The 15,427-nt window shown below is 45.3% G+C and overlaps 1 protein-coding gene across 1 annotated transcript in view; it reads left to right on the plus strand.

Annotated features, from left to right (window-relative positions):
• Nucleotides 1-15,427, plus strand: part of LRRIQ1 (leucine rich repeats and IQ motif containing 1) — a 176,408-nt gene that overhangs the window by 63,868 nt on the left and 97,113 nt on the right. The window lies entirely within an intron of this gene.

Below are 15,427 nucleotides of genomic sequence, written 5' to 3' on the forward strand. Positions count from 1 at the left end.
AAGAGAGCCAATGGCGTCCTGGCCTGGATCAGGAACAGTGTGGCCAGTAGGACAAGGGAGGTTATTCTGCCCCTGTACTCAGCACTGGTCAGGCCACACCTTGAGTGCTGTGTCCAGTTCTGGGCCCCTCAATTCAAGAGAGATATTGAGGTGCTGGAATGTGTCCAGAGAAGGGTGACAAAGCTGGTGAGGGGCCTGGAGCACAGCCCTGTGAGGAGAGGCTGAGGGAGCTGGGAGTGTGCAGCCTGGAGAAGAGGAGGCTCAGGGCTGACCTCATTGCTCTCTACAACTACCTGCAGGGAGGCTGTAGCCAGGTGAGGGTTGGTCTCTTCTGCCAGGCATCCAGCAGCAGAAGAAGGGGACACAGTCTCAAGTTGTGCTGGGGGAGGTCTAGGCTGGGTGTTAGGAGGAAGTTGTTGTCAGAGAGAGTGATTGGCATTGGAATGGGCTGCCCAGGGAGGTGGTGGAGTCACCATCCCTGGAGGTGTTGAAGCAAAGCCTGGCTGAGGCACTTAGTGTCATGGTCTAGTTGATTGGATAGGGCTGGGTGCTAGGTTGGACTGGATGATCTTGGAGGTCCTTTCCAACCTGGGTGATTCTATGCTTCTAAGGCCAGAGAGAAAAGGAAAGGAAGGGGGAAAGACAGGAAAAATGTTGCCAGTCCACTTCAGAGAGGATTGCACTGCATCAGCCTCTGGAGATGCCTCTCATTTCTTTTTATTTTTTTTTCCCACTCAATTTTTTAATGAGTTTATTAGGAAAGAAATGAAACATGGCTTGGGAAATCAGTTCTCAAAGTGTTTAGCTTCAGATCGTGGCAGGAGAACTGTGAGCTAATATTTTTAATTTCCACAGCAGACTCAGAGGCTGAGCTGATGTTAAACAAATTGGTCAAGCCCTTGGCTTCTTTTTATGAAAAAAAAATCTAAGAACATCTGTTTTCTACAGAGTAGTGTGTGTGATAAATTTACCTTGTGTAGAACCCATGGAAATAGACATTGTTCAGTGAGTGAGAATTTTGATGTTCATAGAATCACAGAATCAGTCAGGGTTGGAAGGGACCGCATGGATCAGCTAGTTCCAATTCCCCTGCCATGGGCAAGGAAACCCTACCCTAGAGCAGGCTGGCCACAGCCTCATCCAGCCTGGCCTTAAATACCTCTAGGGATGAGGCCTCAAGAACCTCCCTGCGCAACCCATGCCAAGCTCTCGCCACTCTCGTACTGAACAACTTCCTCCTCACATCCACTCTGAACCTACCCATCTCCAGCTTTGCTCCATTCCCCCTAGTGCTGTCACTCCCTGATATCCTGAAAAGTCCCTCCCCAGGTTTTTGCTGGCCCCCTTCAGATCCTGGAAGGCCCCAAGAAGGTGACCTGGGAGCCTCCTCTTCTCCAGACTGAACAGCCCCAACTCTTTCAGTCTGTCCTCATAGGATAGACTGAAGATTGTTGAAGATTGGTGGCTGTAATTATGATGATACCTTGAAATATTTCTTGTCTTTTTCCTTTCTCTTTTTTTTTTTGTTTGTTTTTTTCTTCTTCCATTTTGTCAAGCAAATATCTTGTCTGTGCTGAAGTTTAAGGGTGAGAAATGGGTGGCTTAAGTTTAATATGTTCTGCCTAGCCCTAGACATCCTCAGCATGTGGTTGCCTAGATCCATCTTTCTTTAGCCCTTTCATGCAGAATCACAGAGTTGTTGAGGCTAGAATAGACCTCTGAGATCATGAAGTTCACCACATGGACTAGACCATATCATGGAGTGCCACACCATCTTTCTTTAAACATCTCCAGATATGGTGACTCCACCATCTCCCTGGGCAGCCCATTCCAATGCCAATCACTCTCTCTGACAACAACGTCCTCCTAACATCCAGCCTAGACCTCCCCTGATTGCACAACTTGAGACTGTGTCCCCTTGTTCTGTTGCTGATTGCCTGGCAGAAGAGACCAACCCCACCTGGCTACAACCTCCCTTCAAGTAGTTGTAGACAGCAATGAGGTCTTCCCTGAGCCTCCTCTTCTTCAGGCTGCACACCCCCAGCTCCCTCAGCCTCTCCTCATAGGGTTTGTGTTCCAGGCCCCTCACCAGCTTCATTGCCCTTCTCTGGACATGTTCTACCACCTCAACATCTCTCTTGAATTGAGGGGTCCAGAACTGGACACAAGTTGCCTAAGAGAAGAGCCTGACTCCCACCTGACTGCAACTCTCCTTCAGTGAGTTGCAGAGTGTGATAAGATGTTCCCTGAGTTTTCTCCAGGCTAAACACATCCAGCTCCCTCAGCCTCTTCCCGTAAGACTTTCCCTCCTTTATTCTCTGCACTAGCAAATCACATAGACCTTTCACCTCTACCAAAAACAAGCAACAGAAGACTCATAACAGTCTGTACCTCTGTTTCCTCCTTTCTGGCCTCAGTGCTTTATTAGCAAATTTCTGAATCAAAGCCAAATATTGACACATGTGACAGCCGTGGCTATTTGCTGGACCTCAAACAAAGGTGTAAGGAGGAGTACATACTGCTAGGTTAAGAGAGCTCATATGATAGGGTGTGAAGGAAGAGAAGAGTATCTGGACACCATTTTGTACTGTAGATTTCACTGTTGAAAAGGGTGAGTGAAATGAAAGAAGACAGCAGAAAACCCTTTCTTTATTGCAAACCAACACTTAATCTTGTCCAAAAGTTTTTGGAGTAGCCCAGTGCTTTATGGTGAAGTTACAGAGGGGTTTAATAGCAATATTAATTTTTTTTAGTCATAATGATTTTATACAATATTATCTAGCATTCTGCAAAACCATTAGTGTGCAAGCACCTTTGTAAACCATATCACAGAATCACAGGATGTTAGAGGCTAGAAGGGGCCTCCAGAGATTATCCAGTCCAACTCTCCTGCCAAGGCAGGATCCCCTAGGGTAATTCACACAGGAACACATCCAGGCAGGTTTTGAAAGTCTTCAGAGAAGGAGACTCCACAGCCTCTCTGGGCAGCCTGTTCCAGTGCTCTGTCACCCTCACTATAAAGAAGCTTCTCCTCATTTTGAGGTGAAACCTTCAATGTTCCAGTTTGTAGACATTGCTCCTTGTCTTATTGCTGTGGTCCACTGAAAAGAGATTGGCCCCAGTCACTTGACACCCACCCCTCACACATTTGTCCACGCTGACCAGATCTCCTCTCAGTCTTCTCTTCTCCAGACTAAACAGCCCCAGGTTTCTCAGTCTCTCTTCACGGGGGAGATGCTCAAGTCCCACAGTCATCCTTGTGGCTCTCTGCTGGACTCTTTCCATCAGAGCCCTATCTCTCCTGAACTGGGGAGCCCAAAATTTGACACAGTATTCCAGGTGTGGTCTCACCAGAGCAAAGTAGAGGGGGAGAGGAACCTCCCTAGCCTTGCTGGACACACTTTTCCAGGTGCATCGCAGGGTGCCATTGGCTTTCTTGGCCAGAAGGACACATTGCTGAGCCATGGAGAACTTGCAAATAAGCAGTGAGACATTAGGCATCAATCTTCCTTAAATTACTGTTTAATATCTTAATTATAAACTCATGCAGCCAGTACTCTGTGTAAGGTGAGACTGAAACAGTACGGGCAGAACTCCTTGCCAAAGATCTTCTATTTTATGCACATTGAGCCGTGGTATATTTTTAGCACAAGTTTGACACCAGATCACATGACAAACGGAGGAAGGGCCTTTATCTTACTCCATGAATAGTGATCATTTCACCTGAACAATTACTGATAACTTCTTGTAGTCATATCAGCTCCTGTACGTTGCCGAAGACATTCAGAGGCAACTGATGGCAGCAGCCTTTTGTGTCTGTTGTATGTGAAATGTCAAACAGGCTATCCCAGATGAGATGAAAGATCTGGTCAACAGATGTCTCAAAGTATGAGCCTGGTATTTAGTGATATTTTCATGTCTTTCATGTGGACTTTGGAGAATTCCAGCCTCTATGTTCCAGAGGGCCTCTCTTAAGGCAACCTTTCATCGAGAGTCCATCCATGTAGCAAATTCTCTTTGCAAGGCAGAGCTCACTTTACCTTTGGTGAGCAAAGCCTGACAGCACATTTGCGTGGCACAGCTCTTACTTTCTCTATCATCTCACCATCAGCATTGTTGGAGTAGAATGTGAGTCGAATGTAAAAGGGTTGAACTTGCTGATGTGTCAGGAAATCAATCCAGTCGAATATGAGCAGTTTTAAGACAGTCAAATATGATCAGTTTTAAGGCAGTCGAATGTGATCAGTTTTAATGCAGTCAAATGTGATCAGTTTTAAGGCAGTCAAATGTGATCAGTTTTAAGGCAGTTGAATATGATCAGTTTTAAGGCAGTCGAATATGATCAGTTTTAAGGCAGTCAAATACGATCAGTTTTAAGGCAATCACATGTGATCAGTTTTGAGGCAGTTGAATGTGATCAGTTTTAAGGCAGTCAAATACGATCAGTTTTAAGGCAATCGAATGTGATCAGTTTTAAGGCAGTTGAATGTAATCAGTTTTAAGGCAATCGAATGTGATCAGTTTTAAGGCAGTTGAATGTAATCAGTTTTAAGGCAATCGAATGTGATCAGTTTTAAGGCAGTCGAATGTGATCAGTTTTAAGGCAGTCGAATACGATCAGTTTTAAGGCAGTCAAATATGATCATTTTTAAGGCAATTCTTTTCTCATAATAATGGGCATTGAATAAATTGTTTTCCTACACTGAGTAAGTTTGTGGACATAACTTGTTCTTTTACTTTAGTTTATGTAGTCATACCTTTTAAGGAAAAAAAAAAGTAACTGTGTAGGTTGCAACCAAGCTAAAAATAAACCCATCACTGCTTCCCTCATCAAAGGGGATAAATCTGTTGCTCTGAGATGCAGCATTGTTCTCCTTCCGACCTTGATAATAGAGAATTTTAAAATCCCAGTCTTTTTGACAGCCTTTGAAATTATTGCCTAGGCATTTCCTTCATAGTTTATCTTTACATGCATAGCCATGACTTCTTTTGTTTGGTTTGCTTGCCTTCTGTGGCAGCTGGGTAGCAATTTTTTGTTTGGTACTGTTTCTGAGGGCCTGCAATGACAGGATGAGAGGTGATGGTTTGAAATTAGAGAAGAGCAGATTTAGACTGGATGTTAGGAACAACTTCTTTAGCATCAGGGGGGTGGAACGCTGCAACAGGTTGCCAGGTAGGTATTTGAGGCCCTGTTGGGGAGGAGAAATTAATCGATGTGAGATGATATTTTCCAAAATGGCTATTGTTGATTACTGTTGCTATTCAGAACTCTGCCAACCCCAACCACTAATTTTAATAATATTTTGGTTCTTACACGGTCATGGAAACATTCTATGGATAGTATCTACATCTAATATAACCAGCAAAATATATAAACAAGAATTGAAGTGGAAGAGACTATTCCTGCGGCCAAATGCTGCTTGTGGCCAGTATGCCGCTTGCCCAGTAGCTGGGCTCAAGCTCTTTCTGCTCTATGGCAGAAGGCAGTAGAGAGTTACCAAGAGGCATTTAAGCATTTACTCACAGATTATTATCATTACCCACTCGCAGGGGCTAGCCACAGTCCACACAGTGCCCAAATGCTTTCAGGGGACTCTGTCTTGTTGGACATTGAGGGTTGAATCTTCCCAGCTTCTGGGAAAAGGACGCAGACAATCTCTGACCTTGTTCTCCTGGCTTCTTCTGGATGATCTGTGTAGCTGTCCAGGGATTCTAGGCAGGACCTTCAGGTGCAGAAGGCAGATGTCGCGCAGCCTGAGCACGATGTCACGCTGGCCACACAGGCCAATCACGTACAGGCATCCAGGGTCTGCTCCTGGTAACTGGCGGCAGTGGAGTTTAGCAGGCAAGCACTAAGGCAGTGTGCAATAGCAGCAGGGCTGGGCACAGCAGAGAGAGCACAGCAAAGAGCAGGGAAGCAAAGCAGGGAAGCAAAAGCAGGCTGTTCATCTGCATATCTCCTTTTATCAATGTGGGCCGAGATTAACTGCCCTTTCGACACAAGAACAGCCAATCAGGATGGCAGTTAGCCAAACCATACCATATTAGGCAGGGTCCACAGGCCTGGCTCCCCCAAATACAGGAAGAGCAGGGGCCTTGCACCCGGTAGGCCATAGGCTAGGCGTGTGGGCTTACACAATTGCATTACACAACCTGGGCCCTGGGCAGGCCAGACTTTATGGAGCCAGGTCTGTTGCATCCGTTTGATAGGTAAACATGTGTAAGCCTATTTTGGGCTTGTGGGCCCTCCACAACAGGTCCCATCTTTGAATATATTGACGGTCAGGCTTGACAAGGCTCTGAGCATCTTGCTCTAGAGGAGGATGTCCCTGCTGACTACAGTGGAGTTGGACTCTTTGTTATTTCATTCCCATCAGCTTGCACCCCTATATAAACAGACATTACTGTCTGATCTGCCCTTTTCTCCCTCTCTCTGCTTCAGCACATGTTGGCAGCTATAGGCTGGATGTTAGGAGGAAGTTCTTCACAGAGAGAGTGATTTACCAATGGAATGGGCTGCCCAGGGAGGTGGTGGAGTCACCGTCCCTGGCGGTGTTCAAGAAAAGCTTGGATGAGGCACTTAGTGCCATGGTCTGGTTGACTGCCTAGGGCTGGGTACCAGGTTGGACTGGATGATCTTGGAGGTCTCTTCCAACCTGGTTTATTTTATGATTCTATCTCTTCTTTGGTATTTTGGGAGAGGCTTTCGGCCTTGAGCATCCTGGCTGATTTTTGCTGCACAATTCAGGCCTGATATGGGTGGGAAGCAGGGAGTTGTTGCAGCTACTGTTCCGCAAACAGCTGCTGGACATGTGCAGAGTGCATGGTTACTTGTTGGCACCCTTTGGAACGTGCTGCAGAGCCAGCCCTCCTGCCATGCTGGTACCTTTCATTGGGAGCATGCTTTAGTTGACTTAGGTGTCTGGATTGTACTGGTTGGGTATAAGACAAGAAAGTGTATAAAGTCAGGAACTTGTGGCAATAGTTATTCAGTTAGAGTTCAGCTAGGGATTTCAGTTGGGGCTTTGGTGTAGGGACGCTGCTTTGGACTTCTGCTGGTGCTGTTAGCTACTATGTCTGCTAAGGGCTTCTGGGACTTCTGCAAGGGGCTCTAAGACTCCATTAGATGCTTCTTCTGTAAGTGGGACTCTGAGACTGTAATGCTTGCAATTCAATGCAGTACTGAAGGACTACTGAGAAGACTTCAGAGAGTATCTGAATCACTGGAATTCTGTTGTTGAAGCAGCAACAGGCTTCATGTCTTGTTCATCTCATCAAATGGCTTTCTGTATCCATCAATCTGTATCTTCACATCAATCAATCAATCTCTGTTTTATGGAGATTACAGCTATCTCAGCTCCCCAAAATGGGGACCAGGGAGATGCTTCTTCTGTAAATGGGACTCTGAGACTGTAATGCTTGGAATTCAATGCAGTAATAAAGGACAACTGAGAAGACTTCTGAGATTATCTGCATCTCTGGAATTCTGTTGCTGGAGCAGCAATAGGTTTCATGCCTTCTTCATCTCATCAAATGGCTTTCCTTAACCATCTGTCTGTGTCCTCACATCAATCAATCAATCAATCAATCAATCAATCTATCTCTGTTTTGTGGAGATTACTGCAGCTACATCAGCTCCCCAGAACAGGGACCAGGGAGGGATAAAAACAGGGAGACTTTGAGGGGGGATGGGCATTGAGGCCTGGTCTTTGGCGTAGGATGGGGGAAAGGTTTTGACCTAATGATATTTTGGTAAGCCTAGGTTGGTGAACTGGACCAAGGCTAAATATGCATTTGTGTATTTTTGTGTATATATATTTATATTTAAACTTCCAGTCCTGTGTGAATGTATTCATTTACTCCCTTGAGGGTAAAATACCTTTCTGTCCTTTTGCCCTGGGCAGCTTGTGACTCAAAACTTGGACAGAATTTGAGATAAGTGTTTGGAAAAACGACACTGGGAGAAGGCATCCCTCAATGACATTTTCTTGCACGCTTTTCTGAACAGAATGTGATTTTCTCATGGACAAACTGGCTGCTCCTGGCTTGGGCAAGCACAGCTCTGCTGGATAAAGCACTGGATGGACAAATGGGCTCAAAGAGTGGTGATCCATGGAGCTAAATCCAGCTGGAGGCCACTCACAAGTTCCTCAAGGTTCCTCAGGTGTTCCTCAGGGTTCAGTGTTTGGACCACTTCTGTTCAACATCTTTATTAATGATCCTGATGAAGACATGGAGTGTGTCATCAGTAAGTTTGCAGATGACACCAAGTTAGATGGCAGTGTTGATCTTCAAGAGGACAGAGAGGCTCTACAGAGGGACTTGGATAGATTGGATCCATGGGCCAATGTCAGAGGAAGGAGCTTCAACAGGGCCAAATTCCAGGTCCTGCACTTGGGCCTCAACAACCCCAAAGAATGCTACAGGCCTGGGGCAGTGTGGCTGGAAAAGTGTCTGGCAGAAAGGGACCTGGGGTTTGTAATTGACAAACAGCTCAATAAGAACAAGCAGCGCTCCCAAGTGGCACGGAAAGCCTGTGGCATCCTGACTTGGATGCTGTGTCCATCAGGGGTAGGGAGGTGATTGTCCCCTTGTACTTGGCTCTGGTGAGGCCACACCATGAGTATTGTGTTCAGTTTGGGGCATCTCAATACAAGAGGCATGTGGAGGTGCTGGAGTGAGTGCAGAGGAGGGCAACGAAGCTGGGGAAGGGCCTGGAGACTAAATCTGATGAAGAGTGACTGAAGGAGCTGGGGATGGTTACTTTGAAGCAGAGGAGGCTGAGGAGAGACCTCATAACTGTCTACAGCTACCTGAAAGGCTACCTTGGGGTAGCTTGTGGAGACGTTCGTGCTGGTCTCTTCCCACAGGTAATTAGTGATAGGACAAGAGGGAATGGCCTCAATCTGTGACTGGGTAGGTTTAGACTAGATGTTAGGAAATTTTTTTCATGGCAAGAGTGGTCAGGCATTGGAATGAGCTGCCCAGGGAGATGGTTGAGTCACCACCCCAAAATGTGTTTAAAAGTCTTTTGCATGTGGTGCTTGGGGATATGGTTTAGGGTGCACGTTGTAGAGTAGAGAGATATTGGTTGGACTTGGTGATGCTGAGAGATTTTTGCAACCTCAATGGTTCTGTGATTCTGATTCTGATATTGGTTGGACTTGGTGATGCTGAGAGTCTTCTGCAACCTGAGTGGTTCTGTGATTCTGTTTCTGATATTGGTTGGACTTGGTGATGCTGAGAGTCTTCTGCAACCTGAGTGGTTCTGTGATTCTGTTTCTGATATTGGTTGGACTTGGTGATGCTGAGAGTCTTCTGCAACCTGAATGGTTCTGTGATTCTGATTCTGTGATTTTTTTTTCAGTACTATTCCAATGTAGCCTTCTTACAAATGGACAACTACACAACTATGCTTGTTCTCTAGGCTCTTCATAATTAACCAGCTTTTGTATAGCTGTGAAACCACTTGGGGTCAATTAACCCTTGCAGTGGTTTTTTTTTTTTTGTCTGGACACTCACTAATTTTTTTTCTTTACTTGAAACATTGTTAAGTTTTATTAGTCATAAGAATGCAGCTGTGCCCAGCTTTCTTCCCTAATTTTCTTCTCTTATCACAGTATCATCAGGATTGGAAGAGACCTCACAGATCATCAAGTCCAACCCTTTACCACAGAGCTCAAGGCTAGACCATGGCACCAAGTGCCACGTCCAATCTTGCCTTGAACAGCTCCAGGGACGGCGACTCCACCACCTCTCCAGGCAGCCCATTCCAGTATCCAATCACTCTCAGTGAAGAACTTTCTCCTCACCTTATATAAAGATGTGTTTGAAAAAGAAGCATTGCTAAAGGTTAAAATAACCTTCGTTAGGGTGCTAACCTATTTACCATCACAACATAAAATATGTGAGTCTGTGGAAGACAAGTCCAGGGAAAAAGCCAATTTTTCCTTCTGTTTTCCCTAAGATGTCTCTTCACTAACCTGGCTAATTAAAGAGAAGTCCACATAGAGATTTTTATGCTCTGTGTTAAAGGGTTGGACTTGATGATCTGTGAGGTCTCTTCCAACCCTGATGATACTGTGATACTGTGATACTTTTTGAAAGGCTTTTATAATATTGTTCAAATCAACATAGAGTTTTTAAATGGTAGGACTTAAGACTTCCTTGTGAAATTGCAAGTGGAATCATAATGCAAGTAGTAGATAATTCAGTTAAGGGTCTTCATATTTGATACTGCTTTGTAATCTGGTTAGAAATTCTGGGTTTGAGTTGATATTCAACTTCCTGACATTGAGCTGAGCTTTACACATGAACTGCAGTTTGTCAGAGATGTTGGCCTATAAGGTCATCTGATTTGTCAAAAGACTGGATGAAAGAAAAGGCTAAACACAAAAGTATTTAGGCCTTCAAAGGAAGTTTTCAATCAAAGGCTATCATCAATATGTAAAAGTGCATAGAAAAATGATCTGGGCTGTCTGTATGAGCTTAAAAGTTGTGATTTCTTAAGTTGGCCAAAATACTTTAACACTTTTAGAGCAGACGTTTCTAGAAAAAAAAAGAAAAAGCAAAAACACAAAAACCAAACCTAAGTTCTTGGTAGAAATTAATCTTAAATTAAAAAAAAAAAAAGAAATTAAAGATATCCTGGAGAAGCACTGGATTTGAATGAAAAACTGCAGAGAGTGAAATATGTTTGCCAGGAGCCAAGTGAGAAAATTACAGCTTTCTGCCAGATGAAAGTACAGCATGGCTGTATCCAGAGGGTTAGCCTTCAGCTAGGATCTTAGGATGTTAGGGCTTGGGAGGGACCCAAAGAGATCGAGTCCAACCCCCTTGCCAGAGCAGGACAATCCTATCTAACACAGATCACAGAGAAACACATCCAGACAGACCTTGAAAGTCTCCAGACAAGGAGACTCCACAACCTCTCCGGGGAGCCTGTTCCAGTGCTCTGTGACCCTCACAGTAAAGAAGTTTCCCCTTGTGTTGAGGCAGAACCTCTTTTGCTGCAACTTACACCCATTGCTCCTTGTCCTATCCCAGGGAGCAGTGAGCAGAGCCTGTCCCCCCCTCCTGGGCAGCCCTCAGATACTCATCAACATTTATCAAATCCCCTCTAAGTCTTCTCTTCTCCAGACTAAGCAGCTCCAGGTCCCTCAGCCTCTCCTCATAAGCCATGCCCTCTTGTCCCCTAATCATCCTTGTAGCCCTCTGCTGGACCCTCTCCAGCAGATCCCTGTCCCTCTTCAACTGGGAGCCCAAAACTGAACACAGTATTCAAGATGAGGTCTCACCAGGGCAGAGTAGAGGGGGAGGAGAACCTCCCCTGATCTGCTGGAAACACTCTTCCTAATACACCCCAGGATCTCATTGGCCTTCTTGGCCACAAGGGCACATTGCTGTGCCATGGTTAACTTGGTATCCACCAGGACCCCCAGGTCCCTCCACAGGGCTGCTTTCCAGCAGATCACCTCCCAGCCTGTACTGGTGCAGTTTGTTATTCCTCCCCAGCTGGTTCCTCTGTGCCCAGCTCAGTTTGTCCAGGTCTCTCTGGATGGCCACACAGCCTTCAGCTGTATCAGCCAAGTCTCCCAGCTTGGTGTCATCAGCAAACTTGTGCCCTCATCAATGTCATTGACGAAGATGTTGAACGGGACTGGCCTCAGCACTGATCCCTGGGGGACACCACTATTCACAGCTCTCCAGCTGGACCTGGCGCCATTGATCACCACCCTCTGAACTCTATCTTGCAACCAGTTCCTAACCCACCTCACTGTCTGCATATGAGCCTTCTGCCTGACCATTCCTTCCTCTCACACCGAGCAATTGTTTAGCCTACAGGATTTCTAACACTAGGAAAAGTTATTTCTAAGTCTGGCATGTGCTGCACAAAAAGTACTTTAGTGGCTGATTCTAAATAGACAGAATGCTGCTGATCTTCCTGCCTTGCATTAAAGTGCTGTCTTTTACTTCTACAAGAGTTGGGGCTCTTCAGCCTGGAGAAGAGAAGGCTTTGAGGAGACCTTGGAGTGGCCTTCCAGTGTCCAAAGGGGGCTTACAGGAAGGCTGGGAAGGGACTTTACAAGGTGTTGTAATGACAGGATGAGGAGCAATGGGTTTAAACTGGCAGAGGGGAGATTTAAATTGGATGTAAGGAAGAAATTCATTACAGTGAGGGTGGTGAGACACTGGCACAGGTTGCCGAAGGAGGTTGTGGCTGCTCCCTCCCTGCAGGTGTTCAAGGCCAGGTTGGATGAGGCTTTGAGCAACCTGTTCTTGTGGGAGGTGTCCCTGCCTATGGTGGGGGGTTGGAACCGGATGATCTTTGAGGTCCCTTCCAACCATTCTATGATTCTGGCTTTTTGTTTTATTTCCTTGGAGTGAGCTAGATGTTTTGAATGTACTTACTGAAAACTGTGAAAGTTAAAATCAAAGTCATCACCACCCTGAAGAATTTTATTTAAACTTGCATTCTATGGGAAAAAATAGCAGAAAGATTCATCCTGATTGACTGATTGATTGATTGACTGATTGATTGATTGATTACATATTGTTCTTATTATAAATGAATTTGAATGTAAGGAGACCAGCTACTTTGTAAAATCACATAGAATCATAGAATGTCAGGGCTGGAAGGGACCTTAAGGATTTTCTCATTCCAATTCCCTTGCAAAGGCAGGGACACCTCACACCAGATCTGGTTGCTCAGAGCCCCATCCACCCTGTCCCTAAAGACTTCCAGGGATGAGGCTTTGACCTCCTCCCTGAGCAACCTGTTCCAGTGTCTCACCACCCTCATGCTGAAAAACTTCTTCCTAACATCCAGTCTGAATCCACACATTTCTAGTTTTGCTCCATTTCCCCCAGTCCTATCCCTGCCTGACATCCTAGAAAGTCCCTCCAAAGCTTTTTTGGAGGCCACTTTCAGATACTGGAAGGCTACAAGAAGGTCTCCCTGGACCTTTCTCCTATCCAGACTGAACAGACACAACTCTTTCAGTCTGTCTCCATAGCAGAGGTGCTCCAGCCCTCTGGATCATCCTCGTGACCCTTCTCCAGACACACTCCAGCACCTCCAGATCTTTCTTGTAATAGTGGCTCCAGAACTGGATGCAGTGCTCCAGGTGGGGTCTCAGCAGAGCGGAGTAGAGGAGAAAAATCATCTCCTTTGACCTGCTGGCCACACTTCTCCTGATGCAGCCCAGGATCTGGTTGCCCCCCTGGGCTGCAAATGCACACTGCTGGCTCATGTTGAGCTTCTCATCCACTCCCAAGCCCCTCTCCTCAGGGCTGCTCTCCAGCCACTCACTGTCCAGCCTGTATCAGTGCTTGGGATTGCCCTGACTCCATTGCCCCGTTGAAGAAGGGCCATTTTGACTGAGAAAAAAACTAATTGCCTACTTCACTGAGGAGAGCAGAAGTCTAGAAAAACAACTTAGACAAAACCAGTTGGTGAACTGGAGAAATGTTATTTTCTTTTTAATTATATTTTTTTTAAGCAAAGAATTTCAGACACTACTTCTGTAAAATGGTAATGCAGGAATGAGCTAGTTTGAAGCTAGCTAGAATGTTTTGGTGAGAAGAACTAGATTACAGGCTGTGAAAAGGAAAACAGAATGATGTCTACCTCACTCATAGGCTTGCTGAGAGATACAAGAACAAGAATCCAAACACAGATAACTCACTTCTGCTGGGGAGCTCGAAGCCGCATTTTTTCTCTCTCTCTCTAGCCTCTCTGCTGTCTTTCTGATTAGTCCACTTTGCTTCCTAACCCCTTGGCCGAACCTCTATTCTTCCTTGGGGAGCAAGGCAATGTTTAGGGTAAGTTAGAGGGGTGGGAGAAGGTGGAAGGGCAGTTGGAAACCCCTCCTGAGGATTCAGGTTTCTGGGAGGGCTGTTGTGTTTCTGTGTTACCTTTTACCTTGTCTATTTCTGTCTATAACTGTATATACTGTAAATCTCTGCTTGTATATTGAGCTAAGCTGTAAATATAAGCTTCATTCAATTTCCAGAGCTGGATAAGTCTAGTCTGGGTGATTTCCAAAGTGTGTGTGTGTGGCAGGTAACAATCAAACCATCACAAGGAGATATCTGTTCTTTTAAAAAGAGGTACTTCCCCCCCACACCACTATTCCTCCTATTCTGTTGTAATGCTCAGGAGCGAGCCATGATTCCATGTTCAGAGTAAGTTTTGGACATTAGTTTTCATAGAATCATCATGAAATAGGTTTGTGCTAGTTTGAAGCAGGCTAGAATGTTTAGGTGAGAAAAACTTGATTACAGGCTGTGAAAAGAAAACAGTGATGATGTCTTCTTCACTCACAGGCTTGCTGAGATGTATAGCAAAAAGAAATAAAAAACATTAGATAACCACTCTCACTTGGGCTGCTGGCTGAGCTGCATCTCTCTAACCTCACCCTCGATTTTGGGCTAACCCACTTTGCTTCCTAACCCCCTGGCCGAACCTCTATTCTTCTTTGGGACTGGGGTAAGGTTGAGAGGGGTAGGGGGAAGGTGAAGGGGTGGTTGGGAGCCCCTCCTGGGGACTCAGGTTTCTGGGAGGGCTGTTGTGTTTCTGTATTACCTTTTACCTTGTCTATGTCTGTCTATAACTGTATATACTGTAAATCTCTGCTTGTATATTGAGCTAAGCTGTAAATATAAGCTTCATTCAATTTCCAGAGCCAGCTGAGTCTAGTCTGGGTGATTTCCAAAGTGGGGGGTAAGAGGTTGCTGGGGAACACCAAAACCATCACATCTTTATATTTGGCATTCCAACGTGGGGCAAATTCATTTTGAGTGATTGTTAATTAACTCTGGGAATCAGAATGAAGCTAACGAAGAAGCTGTTTTACTTAGTGGGGGCTACTGTGTGGCCTGTTTTCTGTTTTCTTATTTATAATTGGATTGAAGCCCAAATTGGTTATTTTTTGTTTAATATAATTTTTAAGGAGATCAAAGCTAAAGTCACATCCATTTTCTGGAGTTGGGGAGACTTCATCCTTGGCTATATTGGGTTCAATGTCACTGAGTCTTTCACCAGTAACATTACAGGAAATGGAAGTGTTACTACTTCTGCTTTATCTGCAGCCCTCATAAGAGTTATCTTACCTAAAAGTCAGGCAGATCCTTGTTCAGAATTTTATTCATGTCAGACTATGGCAATTGGAAAGGACCTCAGAGGTTGTATACTCCAACCTCCCTGCCATGGGCAGGGACACCTCTCAACCAGACTCAGTTGCTCAAGGCCTCATCCAGCCTGACCTTAAACACCTCCAAGGAGGAGGCGGCATCCACAGCCTCTCTGAGCAGCCTATTCCAGAGTCTCACCATCCTCATACTTAAGAACTTCTTCCTAACATCCAGCCTAAACTTACTCTCACTCAGCTTCCAACCTGGTTGATTCTATGATTCCCTTGTCCCA

This window comes from Pogoniulus pusillus, chromosome 4 (genome assembly GCF_015220805.1).
Source record: "Pogoniulus pusillus isolate bPogPus1 chromosome 4, bPogPus1.pri, whole genome shotgun sequence".
Classification (NCBI taxonomy): Eukaryota; Metazoa; Chordata; class Aves; order Piciformes; family Lybiidae; genus Pogoniulus; species Pogoniulus pusillus.